The sequence below is a fragment of the Parasteatoda tepidariorum genome, chromosome 8, assembly GCF_982258835.1.
Source record: "Parasteatoda tepidariorum strain Cologne lab strain chromosome 8, Ptep-v5.0, whole genome shotgun sequence".
Classification (NCBI taxonomy): Eukaryota; Metazoa; Arthropoda; class Arachnida; order Araneae; family Theridiidae; genus Parasteatoda; species Parasteatoda tepidariorum.
In genome coordinates, this window is record NC_141762.1 from 5,018,090 (window position 1) to 5,035,615 (window position 17,526).

Sequence of the window (17,526 nt, forward strand, 5' to 3'; positions counted from 1 at the left end):
GAAAAAAAACATTAAAAAAAAAATGCTGTCAAAATGCAATTATTTTGCAAAATGAATAAAAATATTAATTTAGAAGTTATTTTCATTCATTTTCGAGTTTTATGCATTTGTTTAATACATTTTAAATAAAAAAATGTTGGAATTTGTTATTACGTTTTTCAATTTTCTTTTTGGACTCCCTAATAATAAATTTTTGTCTTAATAAATTTTTTACTAAATACATTTTTACCTAGTACATTTTTTACTAAAATTGTGTTTATGCCCAACCTTGTCAAACAACGCCCAGTCAAATCTCTAAGAACTTCGGAACTATTTGTGCTACTGAAAACTATTATAATTACTATTTTAACTCTTGAAAACTCGAAGGTATTAATTTAGCCGCAGGTACTAAAATTCTTTTACAAATTTTAATTATTCCGTTTGGCAGAAATGTTCGGAAAATGATTTTCTCGCATGACTTCAGCATTAGCCATTGTTACAAATAAAACTGTAGACTGTTCTGTTTCAACTTATACTGATGCACATTCAATCATTTTTTATTAGCTCAAAGATCACAAAGCTATCTGAAACTCCGTGTTTGCTTTGTTTATGTTTGTGCTTTTAAAACGCGTTTCTATAGAGTAAAACAATTTTAAATCAATGGTAATTTAAATAAATAAAGATAATAAACTAAAAATTAAAATCAATAGATAAAATTTCTTTTTCGTGCAAATCCATAAAAAGTTTCATATTAAAATTATACTTGATTTCAAAATTATATTATACGATTATATCATAAAATTATATTATAATATTCCTCCGAATTTAAAAATAAATTAATGTCCATAACTTTCAAAATTAAAAATAATTAAATAAATAAAACCAATTTTGCAAAACCCTTGAAGAACATAAGAATATTATTCAATAAAATTTTAGGTTACTTTGAATTTTCGATTTCCTAGAAATGTACTTTTAAATCGTTACTTTTTTTGTTTAGTACTTGTACTTTTACTTGTACTTTTTACTCGTTACTTTTTAAAATAAGAACTTTTTACTTTTTACTCGTTACTTTTTTTAAAAATACTTGTACTTTTACTCGTTACTTTTTAAAAGTAACGTTGCCATATATGGCTGTAGCTAAGCGTTGACAGAAAATACGTATTTAAAATCACTAACATTCAAAGTAGCCATTTCGAAATAATATTTATAATGAATCATTTTGGTCACACGTATTTCCGATCTACTTCATTTCTATGAGAAAATATTAAAAAAAAAAGCATTAAACAATTAAATTCATATTCGATCATTTCGCTATTCTTAAATTAAATATTCGCTGTCGAGAAAGTCATAAAAAGTTGAAGGTTAAATGAACAAATTTTTATTTTATAAAAGTCATTGAACAGCCGACCCAATTTTTTGGGTTTGCGACTACCAATGTTCAACTCCGCAGCCTTGTCATTTTGAACCTAATCCAGAAGACAAGAGAACTCCTGGATCAAGTATTGGGAGAAATTTTGTCTTTGTAGAGGACTTTTTGATGGAGAGGAAAACCTCCAACGGAGAGGGGACTCTAACCTCTCCTGACGGCAAGGGGACTCTAACCTATGATCCATCTACCACTGGGGATATTTTACGTCAGCACTGTGGTCGGTGCAAGCCGATGGCCTATCGACCAGCCATCGCTGGGATTCGAACCTGGTTCACCTCATCGGAAGGCGAGCGCTCTATCCCCTGAGCCAACACGGCTCAAAAAATGTACAAAGTTGAAAAAATAAATAAATTCGGAATAACAAACTGGTTCATGTAAACATGAATGAATATTTCTTAGTTATTCCCTTATATTTAATGTGAGACAATTTCTTATTAAAACACCATTTTGAGCATAAGCGTAAAATTAAGTTCTCCAGCAAAGTTTGTATCTTTAAAGTAGTGAAGTAGTTACTAAATTCCAAAGTAATTTGTAGTCACCACATTTAAAAAAAAAAGTAGTTGCAGTTAACTACATTTGTAGCAAAGTAGTTGTAGTTGTAGTAAGCTACAAAAACAGTGTAGTTTTTCCGACCACTGAGCAAAATACAAAACATAAAATTAAGGCTGAAAAGCTCGAGTGTTTTCCTAGCTACAGTATTTGAAACACATTTTTGTAGCCTCTCCTTATAATTTGAGTCTTAAAAATAGATACATTTCTGTAGAGAAGGTCCATTATAACAAATCTCTTTTTATTATGTAATCTCCGACGAATTGTACGCGATGAATTATGTGTGTCGAATTATGCGCGGTTAATCGACGCGACACCTTTTAAATTAACTTTTCTTAATCTGTGGACATGGAATATCCCACTATCTGCCTGAAACCCGTGATGTAAATAATTGTAGAAGTGCGATTTTCAATTCGAAATATGTTACTTAGAAGAGAATTAACTCATTAATGGCGTAACACAATTTTTTTTTAAAAATTCAACTCATTTAAAACTAAGTTTTTTTTAAAGTTATTTTTAATTATTAAACATAAAATGAATAAATTTTAATTTTTAGAGTTTTTTTGCATAGTGTACGATAATGAAACAAAATTCACTAGACTCTTACAATGAGATATTTATGTGCTATAAAACAATTCAAAATGTTGATTGGAAACTTCTTCATTTCCTTATAATTATATGATTAAATGATGAAGCAGACCCATCAGACGACGATCCATTCAATTATATTTTTGTATAGACAACAAGAATAATCATACAGAAAAAAATTAAATACTTATAATTATACTTATGATATTTTTTAAGTGTTAACATTGTACCAAATGTTATCCAATATATTGAACCCTAAGACTCAAGAGTATATGTAGAAATGAACAATATAATTTTACTGAAAAAGAAATTGATGTTAATTTTATCAGAAACAAAAAAAAAAATGATTAAGAATTTCTTCAGTTAACCCTAAAATACATTTTATACACTAAAATCCATTTTATTTCGATGATTATGTCATAAGCTTATTTATACATAAAGATATTATTTCCCCTAATATTTATTGTTAAAAAAAACTATTCTGTAAAAAAGCAACAATAAATAAAAACAGCTATTATTGCATCACCAGGTCCGCAACTGTGACAGTAAACGCACAACATAGAGTGTTTCGTATTGATCATGCTTAATATTCATTTTTAGAATTCTTGCCAAAAATTAAGCCAAAAAAATAGACACATTAGTGGTGTCATATTACTTAAGCTGAAGAAAAGTGAAAATAATTTGTTTAGATACAGAGCAGTACATGTATTACATGTACAATAATACTGTACATTACATATAGTACGTGTACTGCCTTATAATTTGGTAAGATTGGAATGGAAAAAAATGAAATAGATACGGAAAATAATAAATGCATTATTTTCTGTACAGATAATTTTGTTTGATTAACGTGCAAAAAGTATTAAATATTTTAATATCTATATTGACAATAGTTTAGTTAGATACAAAAGTTAAAAAATGTATCTTCTATGTAATTTGGTTAGATACAGAAGTTGGTTAGATACATAATTTGGTTAGATACCTAAAATAATAAATTTTTCTTATTTTTTTATTGACATATATTTCAGTTAGATCAAAATGTAAAAAATAATTTTTCTATGATACTTAATTTAGATAAATACAGAACACAGGACTAGTATTATTTTCTATATTAGCATAATCATTTAGGTTCAGAAGATAATAAATATATTTTCGATGATAATTTTCGATTTCTTCAAATGCAATCTAAAATAAGCAAATAAATAGCAATGCACTTTATAGATCGGTTGTGTTGATTAACCAAAAAAAATTTTTTAATCAATACAACCGATCTATAATGTGTATTGCTATTTATTTGCTTTAGAAAAAAAATTTTTTTTTAACGAAATGCATTCTTTGTTAGATGAAAGGGATCGAAAATTATCCGATTCTAATTCTTGTACAAAAGAAAAACAAAATAAATGGAGGCATTTTAATAAAAATTAAGAGTAAATTCTATCCATTTGTCATGCGTTTTAAGAGTGAAATACACCCTGAAAAATAAAATAACAGAAAGAAAAGTCACACGAGAACTTCCTGCACTTGAGATAAAAGAGAGAGAAAGTTGCCCGTAGGCGACATTTAATTTGGGGCGAGTCGAACTACATTCGATGTGCGGGCTTTCACTGGCAAGCAGCGGTCACCTGCTACCATTATTTTTCTTTCTTCCTTTCACTTCTCCTTCTTGATTAGCCTTATTTGTCGTCTGCTTTTATAGAGCATGAAATACTCAGCTTTCGGTTGGAGAAAAAAATAATAATAATAATAAATCGTCAGAAAGTAGCAAAATGTTATTCAAACAGTAACTGTAATAAAAACGGGGAGTTAACTATTCTGATTGTTTTTCATGACAAATAAGATCAAATAATACCTAATAAAAAGAAATCTATGTATTTTTCTTTAATTTTTAAGCGGAGGAAAATTTCTTAATTTGTCGAATGGAATTCCAATTTTACCGGATGATAATCGTTATTTATTTATTTTGCAGGAAATTCGCATTTAACTTTTCAATTTTAACAATAGAGAGAATAATATTTCTTTAAATTTGCTTTAAAAAAAGTGTTCGCCTACATTGAAAAGAACAGTGTTAAATCACTGTTTACTGAATAAAGCTCCATTCGCAACGCATTTGGCAAAGTAGACAATCATCCAAATTTGTAGAATATGTGACAAAGTTTTTCTTATTCCCGAATAGTACAAATTAAGGGGTCAGAGGCCGGGATAGCCTGGTTGGCAGGGCACTGCGTCCATGTCCAAGAGGTCGTGGGTTCTATCCCCATTGGCCGAAGATTCTCCGTGTAGCAAATGGTGCACGTTAAATCTGTCGAGTCGCAAAGTCCTCCATGTTCCCACAACAAATCAATACCTCTGGGGGTACTGATTCAGGAGTTTCCTTGTCTTCTGGATTGGTTCAAAATAACAAGGCTACAGAGTTGAACATTAGTAGTCGTAAACCCAAAATTGGGTCGGCTGTTATAAAATAAAATAAAATTAAGGGGTCGCGGAGACACCCGAGACCTCATTCCTAACGCCAAAATTGAAAACGTTTAAAGAAATAATATAAAACTGGATGTGTGAATTGATGCTATAATACAGGATATATTGAAAAATGGATTCAAGGTATAGATTCACACACACATTTTTATTAATTCATGAGATATTATCTTTTGTGAAGTTTTTTTTTCCTTCTCAAATTAAACAAGTTCTTTTTCTTCAAGAGATTGCCTTCTTTTAATCAAAAGTTTGCCTCGAGTAATCTGCACATCTCATCACACCACTGATTTAGTTTCCTTTTTATTTATAAATGCATCTCCCTAAAGTGGAGCAGTTGGACGTCACAAGTGTCTAATATAAAAGGTGCAACGAAACGGATGGTCATAACAATAAGGGGTGATAAGATCGGGATAGCCTGGTTACGAGTACGATCTCTTGGTTGTAAATGGTGACTGGTGCACGTTAAATCTACCGGGTCAAAGCGTCCTCTATGTCCCCATAAGAAATCAGTACCTCTAGGGTACTGAATGGGAGGATGGATCGTTCTCTGGTTCAGATCAAAATTACGATCTGAGGATGAATGAATAGAGGTATGAGCGGATCTGCCCTATAAATGGGCTGTGACATGTGTGGTTGACATCGTATTCTTGATCATACATGGCTCCACCGAAAAACAAGAAACGCACCCTCTGCCTTAAGTTCGCTTGGTTTCAACAAGCAGACTTGTTAGAATTGGCAAGTGGCATTAGAAACAACAACATAAAGGGTGATAGAGCTTGGCAAAACAAGCAGCCATGAAACATGGTAGATCGGAAAGCAAAAGGTAAACGGCGAAGAGGCCAGGAAGGATAAAACGTAGTTATTCGTCTCCAGGTATGCAGCAATTATTTGCATGCACAGAGCTGTTAAACAGTAATCCCGCAATAGCTATAAAGCTTCAGCAACTACGATCAAGTAGCTGCAAACGTTAAGGAAATTCTAAGAATATTCTAGAGTTACCGTTGTTCGATGTGCAACTTGTGTTGTAATGTTTTGAAAAATAAAGAAACTTTGACTCAATTAATGGATTCTATGTTCTAACAAGAGGGCGCCCTCTACGAATCTCCCTTTTGTGTCAGACCCCATATTATATGGGGGAATCATTCGATGACACGAAAATGTTCAGTTTGAGTTATTTAATTTACTTTATCTTTCTACCGTTGACTATCTGAAGCAACTTTTTAAAAGAAATGAGGAAATAAATATTATTTGAGTGTATTGAAATAACATGGCTTTCCCAACTTTTTCATATCTCTGTTGGAAATGTTTAGAAATAATTCCGCCATTTTGTCTTGAAAATGTTTTTTATAAGATTTGAAAATGAGTGACATTAGTGAAAATAAATGAGTGAATATTATTGATTCGATAAGTTTTTTTTAAAAAGACTTACTTATTTTATTTTTTTATTAGATTATTGGACAAGCTTCTAAATCAAAATTGAAATAGATTACATATGTAAAGATCTCATTTCTTTAAAGAACTTGCATGATAGTGCATTTTTTTACTTGGCTATTCCCCATCTAAATCAATTAAAAAAATTTTTTAAAAAATTATACCAGGTCTCAGATATATAGGTTCTTTCGAAACATAATATTTGTAATTAATTTCTAAAAATAAAGACTAAGCTTCAATTAAATTTTTTAATAAACAATGAAATACATTAATAAATTTTAAATAAATCAAAGATTTAAAAAAAAAACTTATATCAAAGCTTAAATATAAGTTCTTTGATGAACTTTTGTAATATTTGCCACTAATTTCTTAAAATAAAGACAAAGTTTCAATTAAATTTTTTAATAAACAATTAAATACATTATTAAATTTTAAATAAATAAAAGATTTTTTTTTTAAAATTACATCTAAGCTTAACCATAAGTTCTTTGAGGAACTTACGTAATATTTGTCATTAATTTCTAAAAGTAAACAAGACAAGATTTAAATTATATATATTAATAAACTTTTCTTTTTTAAAAAATGGTGTAAAAGTTTTTTGAAAAAAAGAGAAGGAAAATAAAATGAAATAAAAAGCGGAAAGTGTAATCTAAAAAGGAAAGAATTGGAAAAGAAGAGAGAAAAATCAACATCAGAATAACTTCCTCTTTTTCACCCAATTTGAATTGATACTTATTGAAAATCATTTCCTCATTGTTTATCGTTAATCTTCGGTGCAATTTCGAATTAACTACACAACATACCCGTTGAATTGCCTCCATATATCTCCGGAAAATAACAAACAAAAAGGTCGTGTACGATTACGGAATTTCTTTCAAATTACCTCTTTTTTTCTCTCGGTTATTTTAAACAAATCTGTCGAACAAATTAGGCTGTTCTTCAAAATCTATTTCGCCATATGAAATAACGGTTTTTTAGAGACATTTTTTCTATTTTTATACTTGTTGTCATTCATAACTATTGAGTCAAGTTTTGTTCTTTTTTAGACAGCGACCTCTAAGCTGATGATGTAAATGGCACAGAAAGTCAAGATGAAGTAAAACTACAGTTTGGCGAAAATGAAAAGCGTTCTCTCTGTATTTTTCTTTCTTAATATTTGAAAAAATTACTTCCTTATTGCATTGTTTGGATTCATAAAAATAAGCAAAAATTGAAAAGCATTCAATGATATTAAGAGGACTCCATATCTCGAAATAAACTCTTCGTTGCATATTCACCCAAGTCGATGCAGCGAATAGACCAAAAGTGTTTATGGATAAATAAATGCATTGCATACATTGTTTAAGATCCCATATTGTCAGAATTAATCAAATGAGATAAAACCAAGTCAAATGAAAGCAAAACTAATTGATTATTAACAGTTTCGGAAATACTGAATAACTTATTTCAAACATATTAAATTTGCGTTGTATATTTTACGCTAGATCGAATTAATATTTAGCCGGATAAGACGAACAGTGTAGAAATAATTTAAATTTATTTTAAAACAGCATAAATTTTGACTTAAACCTGTTTACATTTTTAACATTACTATAGAAAGGTGGTCATTGTGGCTCAGGGGATGGAACGCTCACCTCCCAATGACGCAAACCAGGTTTGAATTCTAGCGATATCAGGTCGATAGGAATTTTGCACTCGGCTCACATCGACCACAGTGTTGACGTAAAATATTCTCAGTGCTAGTCGGATTGTGGGTGAGAGTCCTTTTATTGTCTGGCTAACCATGGGAGGTTTCATGGTTTTCCTCTCCATGTAATGAGAATGGCTGTTAGATCCATTGAAAAGTCCACCTCGAAAGCAAATTTATTCCAATACTTGTTCCAGCATTATCCAAGAGTTCCCTTGTCTTCTGGATTGGGTTCAAAACTACAAGGCTAAGGAGTTGACTATGGGTAGTCGTAAACTCAAAACATTGGGTCGGTTGTTCAACGACATAATTGTAGATTGTTTCATAAGCACTTGAAGTATTGGATCTCGTATACAGTTTTAGTTGCCTAGATAGATAAGAAAGGTGCAAGTTAAAAAAAATACTTTTCATACATTAAATCATTTTTACTTCAAAATTATAAATTCTCTTAATTTGGTTTCGATCTTATTAAATTTAGCGAAAATAATATGAGTATGATCAAATTCATTGCTTGTCAATATAACAATGTCAAACGCGTTAATGTACTAAATAATACTTTGCAGCAACGCAAATTCTTAGAACTATTATTAATAGTTCTATCGACTTGGTTGAGGCTCTATTCGAAAAAAAATCGGAAATAATATCTCACCAATTATGAGCAGACACATTCGAAATCTCGATTACTATCTTGATGACAATCTTGAGTCACACATTTTAAAAAAAAGTTTGTATACAGTGGTCGGGAAAACTACATTATTTCTCTAGCTTACTACAACTGCATATACTTTGTTACAAATGCAGTCAACTGCAACTACTTTTTTTATAAATGTAGGGATTACAAACTACTTTTGAAATGTAGTGACTACTTTACTACTTAAGGGAACCGAACTATGCTGGAGAAATTAATTTATACATTATGTCCAAAATGGTATTGGCTTATATTAAACATGGAGAATTATTTAGAAATATTTATTCATGTTTACATGAGCTAGTTTGTTATTCTAAAACATTTTGTTTTCGAATGTGTTCATTTGATCTCCATGTGTTCATTTGATATCGACAGCCAATGTTTAATTTAACAAAACACCAGAAAATTATCAAATGCTTTCGTGAAGTGTTTCTTTTATTTCCTCCAAGAAATAGAGTACATCGATAATATGTTTTCCTTCCTTTGAAATAACAACAATGTTTCAATATTCATTCGCATATGAAAGTGCGACCCCAGTGATACATTATTTGTAATGGATTATTAGTTATGCGTGACTCTAAATACGTCATTCCTCTTAACTCACAGACACAGGAACATTTTATTTTTACATCCATAGACCCGCGAAGATTTGTACTCATCAAATTCGAAAAACTAGTTGTGTTAGAACTCTGTTGCTTTACTGTACTGTACGTAAAAAGTAGTTGGCAGGAATCACTACAAACTACTGTTTTTTGTATCGCACTACTCACTACAATACCTTTTTTTTAAAAAAAAAAAAGAAGTAGCACACTGCACTACAATCTACGAAAGAAAGTAGCGACTATAGTATGTTCGCTACTTGCAGTGTGCCACTGGATATATATCATAAGCATAGCCACGGACTGATTTTTATTTTACTGTTAGCTCTAGTCTGAGTTTAGTAAAGAAAGTTATTTTGAAACAGTTTATATGTTCAAAATACGGTTTTAAATACATTTGAAACTGTTAATGATAAGTTGGTTTTGATTTCATGTGACTTGGTTTTATCAAATTTGATTCACCCTAAAGAATCCCTAGAATCTAAAACTTTGTCAGTGCACAGCAATGTACTGTACTATTTATCCTTAAAAGCTTTTATAAGATCTGATTAACTAGTTTTACTGGTGTGGATGGGGTTTTATTCCATTAGGCGTAAAAAAAATTCACCGAAACTATGTGTCACTTTAGATAGAAAAAGTGTAAGTTACCTCAGTAAGTTCTAGATTGAGAATGGGTACTAACTTCCTATATTCATATGGGGCCTTAACAATCCCATAACAATACATGTATTCAATTATTCAAGTACGGATCACAAACCTCAGGGTCATACCCTATAATAAAAGGGATGCACCAGGTCGCGATTTTCAATCCAGCGGCCTTCAACGACCCGTTCTTTTCTTCGGCATTTTCTTAAAAAATATTATTATAACCGTTGTTGAACAGCCGACTTGCAATGTTCAACTCCGTATTTTTGTAATTTGAACACAATTCAGAAGACAAGGGAACTCCTGGATCAAGTAGTGGGAGAAATTTTGTCTTCGTGGAGTACTTTTTGATGGAACTAATTATCATTTCCGTTGCATGCAGAGGAAAACCAGGAAAAATCTTCCATGATTAGCCTGACGGCAAAGGGACTCTTACCCATGATGAGTCTACCACTGACTCGAATCAACCAGCCATTGCCGAGATTCGAACCCGACAAAAGAAAACTTGATTCTTGACGTATAGTTCAGGTAACAAATTTTGAAATAAATAAACACTTGTATTATACTTACGATCCACTACAGCCAAGAAAAAAGTCTCCAGAAAACAGATGGAGTCGTTAAAGGTCACTGGATTGTAAATTGGTTAACAGATCCTAACATTTTGTTGGGTCCAAGGCCCCCAGTAACAGATAGAAATTAAATCTTTTACCCGGTTGGATCCTGGGATAAATTTATTTGTTTCCCCTCTGGATCCGGTTAACCGGTAAAGTGTGGATTTATTACTGGCCGGTATATTATAATACATGTGCAATACAATGTAAAAATCATATAGTTTTCTATCGAATAAATGTTTTACAAGGTATTATTCAAATAAAATTATGTTCGCCCATATAAATAAAAACAAATGTTTGTATTTTGTTTATTTTAACACAATTAAAAATAAAAACGCATGTTTTAAAGCAACTACTGAAATCTCTCCAGAATTCCGGAGTCTGGAATTTGAGTTTTAAAATGAATTTGTAAAATGAATTTAGTAGTTGTAGTTCATTTACGTAGCACTAGAGCTGCACAATGGGCTATTGGCGACTGTCTGTGAAACACCCCTGAGGATGATTCGAAGACATGCCATCACAATTTTGATCCTCTGCAGAGGGGATGGCACCCCCACTTCGGTAGCCCGATGACCTGCACGCGAAGTCGAGCACTTTACGGTAGAATAGATTAACGAGGACCCATACCGCACACCTTCGGTCCCTACGCAGACTTATCCAAATGGTCACCCATCCGCACACTGACACCGCAGCCAGTGATGCTTGACTTCTGTGATCTGGTGGGAACCGTGTCTTAACGAACAGTCCAGTGCGGGACACGTAAAATGAATTCGAGTTGACTGTTCTGATTTAGAATGATTAACGTAAATAAAACTTTGCTTTGAAGTGAGACACCTGCTAATAGTGGCTTTATATTTCAATTCTCAATACCATTTGTAAGCGTTAAAAAAAATTCTTAGATATTTTAACAAAATGATGGTATATTAAATAAAGAATGTTTTAACCAGGTTTAATTTTGAATCATCCGATAACTATAAACGTAATTTAAGTGTAAAAAGTGTAGTGTTAAGTTTTTCAATAGTCGGCGTGAAAATTTATTTTATTACCTACTTTGAACCATCGTATGTTGGTTTAAACCAGTAGGTTTATTTAAAAAGAAACCGGTCCTTTTTTTAAAAAAAGAAAACTTGTTTTTAATAATTTAGTTTTCCGTAATTTGCATAAATACTTCCAGCTTAAATATAACTAGATAAAATAATAGTAAAATTTTTTCTTGAAATCTTTTTAATTTCGAGTGTAATTACAAACGTAAGTTTGTGTTATTTTAAATTAACATTAATAAGCAATTTTAAATCTTAGTGTGCTTCTGTAAAAATATTTACGAAAATAAATTGCTGTATATGTTACCGTGAATGTCAAGAGAATGTCGACATTCACCGGTGATTGCAACAATCACATAGTCGCTTTGGTGAATGTTTGGAATATTTGTTATATCTGATTTGATATTATTTTATTCGTTGATATTATTATATTTATTCTAAATTTCAATATCTACAGAGGATCGATTAGGAGAAACATCAGTGTTCGGAGTACCGGTTAAATGCATACCAGGGCAGTGGTACTGAACCTTAGGAAAACATCAATGTAAGGAATACCGGGCAGTGGCACTTCACTAGATCTAGTATATATTTCGGACATTTGCCAAAGCGACTATGTGATTGTCAACATTCACCCCGGTGGAAGTTAACAATCACCCATTTCGGTCATACACAGTAACATATACAAATAATAAAAAAACTGCTTAAAATAAAACAAACTATCACCAGCTTCATGCTCTGATAGTTTCTAAAACGAATTAAATAATGTTAAATTCAAAGTTATGGCCAATGTTTTTGTTAAATCTTTTTTAAATAATGCATTATGTTTATAACAATCAAACGTACACTTGAGAATGAGGTAGGGGAGAGTGGGGTCAATTGTAACATTTTTTACTTAACTATTTTTAAATAACCAAAAATCCAATATATTATTAGTTTTAATTGACAGACGAGTAAAGTAGACTATCCTCTACTAGATAAAAAAATTTATACCTTATCTTAAATGTTATTGTATTAGTTATTAACAATTTTTGACAGTCGTGCACTTGTTACAATTGTCCCCATTTACGAGGTCAATTGTAACAGTTCATAAATTCAACTAAAACATAGTTAATTATATATATTATCATAGTTGTGATATATTTTTTTATTGATCAAAATAGTAGTGATATTTTAGGAGTAAAATTAATAATGAGCAGAGACCTAAAGGGTTAAACTTTTAACTTTAAGGGGTTAAAAATTTTAATTTATGTTGTGAAAGGTGACAAATAAAATAATGCACATGCAACATAATATAAATGATATAGGAAACTATTGGTGGTTCTTAAAGAGTTAAGTAATGTTTTGTAAACATAAGATTATTTATTTTCAGCTGCTACAATCGCCCCTTTACTTATTGTTACAATCGTCCCTAAGACGCCATTTCAGCTTCATTTGTTAAAAACAATGCTAGTTAATTAACAAAACTAATTTTATTTTATTGAAATGTTAATTAAGGTGTCCACTTACATATTCGGTTAATAATTTTTATTTGTTTAAACAAAATTACTTTGTTACAATATAATATTCCAATACCAAAAAAAGTACTTACGTATCGTGAAAATATCTTTTGTGATGTAACTCTTTCAAAAGTACTTAAAAATGTTTGCCAGCAGGGGTGTACATGTAGATTTATTAAATACACCTTGTGCGCCACCTAGGAACCAAATCTAGAACCAGACACTCGAAATTTTCGCTCTGTTACAATCGTACCCTGTTACAATTGACCCCACTCTCCCCTACTATTTCGAATTTTGAATTTCAAATTTCAATTTGTTTTAAGAATTTTTGTATGTTATCAATGAAAACAAAATTTTACGTAATCATGCAATGGTTTTATTTATGATTCTAATCTTTTCAAAATTTATTAAAAAATAATATATCATTAAATGCTGAATTATAAGAATATTTGTATGATTAAAACGTCATTGTGTTAAAAAATGACAAAAAAAAAGTTTTTTGCTCTTTATATAATATTAAATAATTTGTATTCATTTGTTTTACTATTTTATGCACCTTAATACAACACATTTGACATTTTTAGTCCTTTTCATTATTCTCTCATTTTCAAATATTTTTTTAATTAAAAAATATATCACCTTAAATTTCTCCTGCCCTCCTTAAAATCTGTATTGTTGCAATGAATAAAAAATAAGAAATTTTAATTAGATGATTAAAGCCCACTGAAGTCGCGCAGCTTTAAGTGCCCGTGTGAGCAATGACTTCTTACGAGATGTTCGACTCCATATGCTCATTGCGCTACATTTGCAATGTTTTCTCACTAAAAGACTGGAATGGATCTTCATTTAGTAACTGAAGTAATTCCTGTCCAGTTTGGAAGCGATTTTGATTGAAAATTTGTGAAACACGTCTCTGGTCACTTTCATGCAGGATCGTTTTCCGACCACAATTCAGACGGCGTCTTTCGTGACCACGTATATTACACCACTGCTTGTAGAACCGTTGAACAATCAGCTTAGAAACGCCAACAAATCCAGCAACTTTATTTACCATATGACCATTGGCACGGCCAAACACAATTGCCCCTTTCTGCCACTCTATCACATCTTTACTCTTACCCATATTTGCACACAATTTCCGCTTCAAACAAAAATATCTCACTGATAGCTACTTGTCTTTGATCAGGTTGAAGCAGTGTGCATGCAGTTGAGCACGTCACTTGACCACTGCGTCATCTAACGATGCCTAAGGATTCATCGGTGTTTGCGCACTAGGGTGACTCATTTTTTGTCCAGTGAGCTTATTTATTGTGCACATACATTATAGTTGGAAAAACAAGTGATTAAATTTTCAGAATATTTGGAAGAATGGATCCTGAGGAATCAGTACTCAGAACAGCCTCCCCTGGCAGCAATAACAGCAGTTATTTTCCTCGGCATCGAGTTGAACAGAGATTGGATAGCATGGACGGGTACAGCATTCCATGCAGCTTCAACATTATGCCACAAATCATCCACCGCAGTGGCTGACGAGTGGTTGCGCGGCAGTCCTTTGGCAACCATTGACCAGACGTTTTCAGTTAGTGAGAGATCAGGAGAACGTGCTGGCCAGGGCAGCAGGCGAACATGTTCCGTTTCAGGGAAAGTCAGGACAGAGTGGGCTACATACGATTGTGCATTGTCCTGCTGAAACGCAGCTTTATGGAGGTAATAAGAACAAGAGATGATCGAGACGTGCATCCAATGGCACCCCATACAATTACTCCAGATGATGGACCAGTATGACGATGTCGAATGCAAGCTGCCAATGGGCGTTCTCCACGATGTCGCCAAAAACGGATGCGGCCATCATGATGCTGTATACAGAACCTGGATTCGTCTAAAAAGAAGACGTTATGCCATTCCTGCGTCCAGGTTCGTCGAACTGTTCGTGCAGACACTTGTTGTCTTGCAAATGACCCCATTTGTTGACTCAGGGTTCGTGACGCAGCTGTACGATCCATTAAGGCCATGTGGATATTATGTCTGTCTTCTCGGCTGTTAGTAATGGGGGGGGGGAGTGCTGAGATCCCGCACGGCAGAGGGAGTGCTGAGACCGTCATGAGCCCATCGATTCCATATTCTGCTAACAGTCATGAGATCTCGACCAACGCGAGCAACAATCCCTTATGAAAAAATAGAGGTATAAATGAGGTATAAACGAGGTTTATTTTAAAGGTATAAAGGAGGTTGTTATTTAAATACGTTGTTAAGGTTGGAAAGGGTGCAAATGAATACCTCAAAATAACCCTCAAATATACCTTAAATATACCTCCAGAGGTATATATGTTTCAACCTGAGGTGTTTAATTTTACATCTGTGGAGAGGTAGATATTTACTACTTTAAAGTGTTTCATTTTCAACCTTAGTCTACTACTTATCAGCCTGAAGTATATTTTTTTACACTTGTGGAAGTATTTATTCAACAACCTAAGGTGTGTTATTTTACACTTCAGGTTATTATAAATCAACCTCAGGTGTATTTTGTTCGACTTCAGGTAATTATTTTTCAACCTCAGGTATCTAATTTTATGCTTGTAGAGGTAGATATTTTTCAACCTAAGGTATGCCATTTTACACTTCTAAACTAAGCTCAGTGGCGCGACAGCCCATAGAGGGCCAAGGCCTACTGTGCCCATCTCAGTTTTCTTGACCTTGGGCTCTGGGGTGCAGGAGCAGATGTTCCGGTCAGGTGGTCAGCCGAACGCGGAACCCCCAGTGTTTAGTTCCCAAGCATGCTTGGTACTCATTTATCGACCCACTGAAGGGATGAAAGGCTGAGTCAACCTTGCCCGGCCCGAGGATCGAACCAGGGACCTGTGGCACGACAGCGCGAAGCGCTACCGCTCAGCCACCGGCCGTCCATTTTACACTTCTGGTTGTTATAAATCAACCTGAAGTGTATTTTCAACACTTGGAAAGGTTATTTTTTATTAACGCCATGTGTTCCTTAAGTTATTATTTCGTAACCTCAAGTTTATATTTTTGTATTTTTAGAAGCATTGATATATCAACCAAAGATTCGACATTTTGCACTTCAGGCTTATGTAACTCAACCTAAATTTTTTTTAGCACTTACGAAAGTGAGGTGTTATACAGACCACCTAGTTTATAAATTTTTAGACTCACTATATTAAAAATATAATATGCATAAAGATATTATATATATTATATGAAGAATAATTTATATCATTACATTTTTTTCACTAGTAGAGATCATTTATCTCACCTGAAGTTTTTAATATTAAACCTTCGGCAGTAATTGCTTCTTTTGTTAAGCTATAAAAGAAAGTTTCAAATGCATAATTCTTCTATAATTTTAATAGATTGAATTAAATCATCTTAAAATAACACTTATCCAAATTCTACAGTTTGTAAAAATTATTTATAGGAACTCATACTCGTATTTTTAGAAGATAGTTGTCTAAAGTGCTTGAATTTTTAAAGCTATAAAACTACAAATTTAAATAATTAGTCAGCTGAAGTTCAAATTACTTTTATTTAAAACTAAAATTTCATTTTTTTCACCAACAAAATTATTTTGAATACTGTTTCCGTCTACATGGTGAAACTTGTAATTATTGGAACCTAAAAGAAGGAAAAAATACGAATTAGTAAGAAAGTTATATTTTCAAAAATAGTGGCAGGTTTTGAAATTTTTTAAATATTAGAAATTGTTTTTTTATGATTTAAATTAACTGGATGAAATTAATTTTCTTTTTCAGATAAGTAGTATTACTCTTCTGCCATTTCAATTCAATACTCGTAGCTAACACTGAAGACAGTACTACCATCAATAACATTTACAGAAATTCAGATACATAATTCCAATCTTATTTTGCAATTTTAACACTTTTTATTTCTCTATACATCTGGTAACATTAACTTGTAAGTTTGATAATTAGACTTTCTTTCTTTGTTTTTTTTTTACAAATCTTTAAACTCAATATACCAAGTCTATATTTTTAAACTTTTTATCAGACTTCATGAAACTAATAGCTTTTTTTAAATTTTTGACGCTGATTCTGAAAAGGACTTACGTTATTGTCAATCACATCAGAGTTTCTTAAAAAATAGTTATTTTAATATTTTTTAATCAATGTAATCAAGAATCAACAATCGTTTAATACATTAAAAATTTAATGTTATGTACCAATTTTTATTCTTTTTTTACACTCAATCGAATAGAACAAATTACAAGCTGATAAGGAGCATTTATTTTAAAATTGTGAGTAATTTTTATGTGAAGAAAATGTCTAAGAGAGAATGATTT